The following is a 6,000-nucleotide window of genomic DNA, read 5'->3' on the forward strand; positions in this document are numbered from 1 at the left end:
CCCCTAATAGAATATAAGCTCTTATTTCTGCCTTTGTATCTTCTGTACCCAGGTCAATGCCTTGCATACAGCAGACACTTAACAAATGGGTTTTTTGAATTTAATCACTGATAGAATTATGGGTCTTTGAAGTGACTGTTTTAATGGATATTATATCTTGTCCCTTTCTCACTGCTGTCAAGAATGAGATTGGCTAAATAGTAGCATAGGCAAGCAAGGTCATGTTCTCACTCTAGGTGTCCTGCTGTGTTCAGTTTGTGGTAAGACTAATTGAGGTTTGAAAATCAAACTCCAATTATTCCCATTATCTTCATTCCAATTGCTTTATATTTACAGAGTGAGACAGCTAGATAGCTCAGTGGATAGAATGTCAGATTTGCATTTAGAAAGAGCTAAATTAAAATCCAGATTCAGATAGTCACTAGCCGTGTGACCCTGGGCAAGTCACTTTTAACTTGTTTGCCTCAGTTTCCTCTTTTGCAAAATGGGGATAATATCACTTATCTGCCAGGGTTGTCATAAGAATTAAATGACATAATTTTTGTAAAGGGTTTAGCATAGAGTAGGTTTATAAATGTTAATTATTATTATTGTTTATCAATAATATTGGCACTTGTCAGTGTTTCCCTTAATTCTGTGCTGAGCAGTATGTCACAAGACTCTGCTTTTGACAGCATTTGGCTTCTTCCTTCTATGATCTTGATACGGTATGGTATTGTCTTTGGTATGCTATACCTGCTGTAAGCATTGAATCAACCATTTCTTAAGCACTGACTATGTTCACAGCTAGGTAGTCAATGGATAAAATAATAATTCTGGAGTCAAGAAAGACCTAAGTGCAAATTTGGCTCCTATACTTACTAGCTATGTGACTCTTAACTCTATTTGCCTCAGGTTCCTCATCTGTAAAATAGTTGGAGAAAGAAATGGCAAACCACTCTAATATCTTTCTCAGGAAAACCCCAAATGGGGACTTCCAGGAGGTGAGATAGTGGAATAAGCAGTTATTGTTGTAACTCTCCCATGTTCACCTCTGGGCAATCACAAGATAATACCACAAGACAGATTCTTAGGAGATAGAAACAGCAAGGAGACAGGGTGAAACAATCTGTTAGCTCAGGAAAGTTGGAGGATCAGCAGCTGAAGTATATCTCACTCAGGTAAGAGGGGGCTCAGGGAGCTGGCAAAAAGCCCCACCTCAGGAAACTAGCAGGAGATTCTGAGCTCTGGCAGGCAAATACTAACACCAGGACCTCCCTCCTCCCCCACCATGTATTTTGGTATAGCCAGGAGAGTGAGCAATCTCCAGTTAAACCACCACGTGCTTGGGTGTAGCCCCAGGCATCCTACAGAGACCAGACCATTAAGTACTTCAGTATACCCTCAGGGAAAAACAGGAACACCCCCTCTGGCTTCAGTCCAGGTCAGTCACCACTAGAATCCTCGTTCAGCACCAGGTAAGCTTCCAGATTCCTAAACCCTTCAGCAGCACTAGTCATCCCCATTATGCTTTCTTAGCACAGCATTAGGGTTCCCTGTGGGCTTCAGTGTAATATTAGAGTAGCACCAGATAAATAGCCAGGGCCTGCAGCCACTGATACAAGAAACTTGAGAATCCTGGGAACAGAGTTCAAATTTAAAAAGAAAAGGAAAAGGCTAACTTTTTTTTTAAATGGTGAGCAAGGGGCAGTTAGGTGGAACACTGGGTAGAGCACTAGCCCTTTAGTCAGGAGGACCTGAGTTCAAATTTGACCTCAGCCACTTAACACTTCCTATCTGTGTGACCCGTTGAGCAAAAAAGGAATTTGACTGTAGAAAGTTATTGTGGTGATAAGGAAAATCAAGACACAAACTCAGAAAAGTACAGCAAAGTCAAAATTCTGTGAGCAAAACCAAAGAAAAAATGGGAAGTGATCTCAAATCCAGAAAGAAAGAAATCATGGAAAAACTAAAAAAAAGAGCTTAAAATCATATAAAAAAGGTAAAAGAAAAAATGGGAAAAGAAATAAGAATGATGTAAGAGAATTATAAAAAAAAAAATCAATGGCTTAAAAAAGTCGAATTTGCCAAACAGTAAAAGGACATGCAAAAATCCACTGAAGAAAACAAATTCTTAAAGAGTACAATTGGCCAATGGAAAAGAAAGTACAAAAGCTAATAACATCTTCAAAGTCAGAATTGAGCAAGTGGTTCTGTGAGACATCAAGAATCAATCAAATTGAAAAGAATAAAAAAATGGAAGAAAATGTAAAGTACATCATAGAAAAAAAACCAACTGATTTGGAAAATAGGTGCAGGAGAGACATTATCAAAGATATAAAAGGAGATTCTGAATAGCTTCTTTCAAGAAATTATCAAGAAGATTGTCCTGATGTCCTAGAACTAGAGGACAAAATAAGCATTGGAAGAATCCACTGATCATCTCAGGAGATCCCCAAATAAAAACTCCAAGGAACAGTATGGCCAGAATATCAGAACTGTTAGGTCAGGGAAAAAATTCTATAAGTGGCCAAAAGAAGCAATTCAAATAAATAACAATTAAGATTACACATTTCTTGACAACTGCAATGTTAAAGGACTGGAAGTCATAGAACCTGATGTTGTAGAAGGCAAAGAAGCTAGGACTACAATCAAAAATCATTCAGCTAGAAAAATTAAGCATAATACATCAAAGGAAAAATTCAAGAAATACCGTGTTTCCCTGATAATAAGACCTATCCTGAAAATAAGCCCTCCCCCTACTGTGTAAAATTCCTCTAAAATAAGCCCTCCCCCGAAAATAAGCCCTATTGAGATTGCTACTGTAGTAATGCGCTACACGCTACATTACGGTACCCTCTAAGCGGGAGTGAGGGGGCATGATGGAGGATAAAAGGGGCATGATGGAGGATAAAAGAAGAACTCAGCCAGCACCCACCGTGCTAAAGAAATGAAGAATTTCCTTGCAGAGAGAAGAATAGATCAAGTAATGATTCCTGCAGGAATGACTGCCTATTTCCAGACCCTTGATATTGCAATAAACAAGCCATTCAAGGACCATTTGCGCATGGAAGTCAATGACTACATTGAAAATAGAATGGAAAGAAATCAGCATGGAAACTTTGTGAAGCCCTGTCTGCAAGAAGTCATGACTTGGGTGAAGAAGTCATGGGATAAAATTACTGACAGCTGCATCGCCAAGGCACTACGAGCAGGTTACCTGGACAAGACATGTTCATTTAAAGAGAGCTATATTGCTGGACATGACAGATTGGGTCCACTTCTTCTGAAGGAAATAGAGGCGCAAGACATCCAGGACGGAATTCAGGGTATGGACGCTTATGACAATGTTGTTGAAGAAGATGACATGATCATTATTGAATAAAGGTACTTTTTTTGTTCACATTTACCTGTTTATTAAAATTGCTGTCAATGTTCATTAAAATAAGCCCTCCCCTGAAAATAAGCCCTCTGGTGTTTTTCTGTCCAAAAAAATAATAAGACAGTGTCTTATTATTGGGGAAACACGGTAGAAAGATTTCAAACTTTCATAAGGAGAAGACCAGAACTAAATAAAAAATTTGACTTCCCTATCAATTCTCAGTAAAGCATTAATAGGTAAAAAGGGAAAAGAAAATATAAGAGATTCTATAGAGCTAAACTGCTTATATCTGCACGTGGAAAGATGATACTTGTAATTCTGAAAATTATATCACTAAAAATGCAGCTAAAAGAAATATACATATGCAGAGGGTATGAATATAAGGTGAATTGAAGGGAATTACATTAAAAATAAAGGATGAGAAAGAAGAGTGCAATGGATGCAGAAGGAAGGAAAAAGTAAAATGGTGGAAATTATTTCATATGAAGAGATGTGAAAGACCTATCAACAATGAAAGGGGAAAATGGAAGGCTTGAAGCCTACTTTCATTTGTATTGGCTCAAAGAGGGAATGATAAAAATAATTAGTTAAATATAGAAATCTATCTTACTCAACAGGGAAGCAGGAGAGAAGAAAATTGAGTAGAGGGGAAGGTGGGGACTGATAGAAGGGAGGGTTGATTAGGGGAGATGTTTGACAGAATCAAAACACAAGTGAGGAGGGAAAGGGTGAAAGGAGAGTACAAACAGAAGGAAGAATAGGATGTTGGGAAATATAAGTAGTAATCATGACAATGAATGTGAATGTGATATACTGTCCCACAAAATGGGAGCACATAGCAAAGGGAATCATGTTGTTTACAAGAAACACTCTTGAAGCAGAGAGACACCCACAGAGTAAAAATAAAGGATTGGAGCAGAATCTATTATGTTTCAGCTAAAGGGGGAACAAAGGAGATATACCAATTCTGATCTCAAAGTAAAAGCAAAAATAGACCTAATTAAAAGAGATGAGAAAGGAAACTGTATTTTGTAAAGGGCACCATAGACAACTAAACAAATATGAACTAAGTGGTATAGCATTTGAATTTTTAAAGGGGAATTTAAGTGAGTTACTGGAAGAAATAGACAACAAAAATTGGTCACCAAAAAAATAAACAAGAAAGAAACTAAGTCATAAGCAAATTAGAAGAACAAGTCTACTTGTCAGATCTATGGGAAGGGAAAAATTCATGACCAAACAAGTGATAGAAAACATTAAAAATGCAAAATAGATAATTTTGATTATATTTCATACAAAAGCTTTCATACAAACAAACCAAGCAACCAAAATAAGAAGGGAAGCAGAAAGCTGGGAACAACCTTACAGCAAATATCTCTGATAAAGGCCTCATTTCTCAAATATGCAGAATACTGAGTTAGAGTTATAAAAATACAAGTCATTCCCCAATTGATAAAGTGAAAGAATATAACAGTTTTCAGATGAAGAAATCAAAACTATATATAGGCATATGAAGAAGTGTTCTAAATATCTATTGATTAGGGAGGTATGGGCTATTATCCCTATTTGACAATGGAAGAATATGAGGCAGATAGAGGTTATATATCTTGCCCAGGGTCATATAGCAAAGTAGGAGTCTAAGGTAGGATTTGAACTGAGGTCTTCCTGAATCCAAGTTCAATGTTAGTCATGTCCCTCTATATTCCACCAAATTATTTTGCTATTTATTTTGCATTCATCCCATATTTATTTGTGAATATGTGTCTCTCTTATAGATGATGAGCTTCATGAGGACAGAGCAATTTCTTTTTTGTGGTGTGTGACTAGTTTCTGATACATGGTAAACATTTCATAAATGCTTCTTGATCGATGTGTTTTTTGAAGCTACCTCTTTACTCTTCACTGAGAGCATTCTGGCAGCCATTAAGCAAAATGTCAATTATTGAACTTGAGTAATCACATAATCAGATATTATATTATTAGTAAGGAATTGTTAATTATATTTTTAGAGTAAAAAAATGCAGCCTAAATGAAAAAATCACAGCTAATCCAAGAGAAGTTATTTAGAATTTAATAAAAGTCTCTATCAATAAGTAAAACCCAGTTTTACTGTTAGCACATTAAATGCATTTTGGAGAGATGTGAGTGCAAGCTGGTAATCTGATTTTAAGTGCCTTTCTACTAATATGCATTTCCCAAAGGAAGAATTTTGGCATGTTTGCACCACTAAACCATGTTGAAAATGTTGTTGCTATACTTTCGTTTTCATATTCCAGGAAAACTTCCTTTATTCAGCCTCATTGGTGGAGCTGTCCCAAGAGAATGGATTTTCCAGGTAACTGAAGCTTATCCCCTTTAAGCACCAAAACATTTCATTTTAACTGTTTTTACTAGGAATCTTTTAAAAACAGATTATTCCTTTCCTTGCCTTCTTAGAAGATATTAAATGTGATCTAACTTTTTGTATATTTTTCAAGGCCATCATTTTAGGTATTGAGCCATTACATAATGATGTCTCATAGGTAAGGTGTAGAAGAGTGCTCCTCAAACTAAAAGGTTCCAGATTGCTGTGCTTTTTGAGAGGTTTTTATTTGTTTGTTTTTCTCTCTTCCCTTCCTGTCAGGCTGTAAATTGTCACT

This window comes from Antechinus flavipes, chromosome 2 (genome assembly GCF_016432865.1).
Source record: "Antechinus flavipes isolate AdamAnt ecotype Samford, QLD, Australia chromosome 2, AdamAnt_v2, whole genome shotgun sequence".
Taxonomy (NCBI): domain Eukaryota; kingdom Metazoa; phylum Chordata; class Mammalia; order Dasyuromorphia; family Dasyuridae; genus Antechinus; species Antechinus flavipes.